Below are 1,511 nucleotides of genomic sequence, written 5' to 3'. Positions count from 1 at the left end.
GTCGGGCTGTGACAGTATTATTCCAATTACAATCTATCATCATCTTTTTCCAGTTCCTTAATTCCATCTTGATGGAGCTTGGAGAGACCCCACAGAATGGTTCAGGTCCTAGAAATTGTTTAGATGATCCTTGCCTGGCCAGTTCATCAGCCTTTTCATTACCTTCTACTCCACAGTGTCCTGGTACCCAGTAGAGATTTACTGCATTGTTATTAGACAACTGTTGAAGTAACTGAATGCATTCCCATACTAACTTGGAAGTACATGTAAATGATTTTAAAGCATTCAAAGCTGCTTGGCTATCAGAAAAGATGCATAGATTTGCATGTTTATATTTTCGCTTTAAACACACAATAGTGCATTCTAACATGGCTTGAATTTCAGCCTGAAAAACGGTTGGCCATCCACCCATGGAAACTGAAATATTAACACCAGGACCTGTCACACCAGCTCCCACTTTATCATTTTGTTTTGATCCATCAGTAAAGAATACAACTGATCCTGGGCGGATTTGTGGTCCTCCCGCACTCCAGAGAGAGCGGTCTGGTTGTACCACATTGAACAGTCGACTAAAATTGAATTTTGTCTCCATCCATTCCTGAATGGTTAGAATCTTCCAATGGTGAGCAACGCCCCAAGCGAGTAGAACTAACTTAGTAGCACTGCCGAAGTGATGCGTGCTGTCACCAATGTCAAATGACGTAAGATGTTGGTGATAGCACTGAATTTCGTGAATCCATGGATCATAGCACACCAGCCGAACCAATCACATACTTGAACACTCCAACCAATCGCATTGATATTCATTAAACGGCTGCCTCATTCATACACAAGACTAAACACTCAGGCCATGCTACATGTATATGGGTGAAATTTTGACGTAGGCCTAGGTCTTTAATTTCTATACTGGGGGTAACATTGAAAAAAAAAATCCAAACAATAGAGCGCAAATCGAACAAACGACACATTGCTCATGCGCAGTGTTGCCATATTATTTCCATTTTTAATCTGTATTTTCGAAGCAAAAAAATATTTTTAATCTGTTTCTGGCTGACAAAAATCTGTAAAATAATCAAAAAATCAAATCCCAATAATGAGAGACAAGAATATTTTCGTAAAACTTGATTTTTTGATATCCGAGATTAGAAAAATCTTTGTCAGGTCGTTTGTTAATTTTTTCTCAACAATTTAAAAAAATGAATAATAGGCATTAAAGTTTTATGAAGTATTAGTTATAAAATGTTATGCTCGATGTTTCATTTTCTCAAATTCTTCTAATCAAACCAAATTTCAACTTTATCTAATCATTTGGCGGATTAAAAGGATATTGAATTCGCGAGCTGTTGCTCGAACCTATATACCTAAGTGCACTCAGTATTTTTTGCGATAAGCTTTGGCATGGTTTCATCTGATTTTCTTTATTTGCAATCGTGTTCATATGTTCTATCACCTTAATTGTATTTTGTCACAAGTCACAACACATAACTTTTAATTCGATGCTTAGTAGAATT

The sequence above is a fragment of the Ochlerotatus camptorhynchus genome, unplaced genomic scaffold, assembly GCF_037179485.1.
Source record: "Ochlerotatus camptorhynchus isolate MF236.1 unplaced genomic scaffold, CSIRO-AGI_Acam_v1.1 ptg000197l, whole genome shotgun sequence".
NCBI classification, from domain to species: domain Eukaryota; kingdom Metazoa; phylum Arthropoda; class Insecta; order Diptera; family Culicidae; genus Ochlerotatus; species Ochlerotatus camptorhynchus.
Note: the sequence above shows the minus strand (reverse complement) of the source record.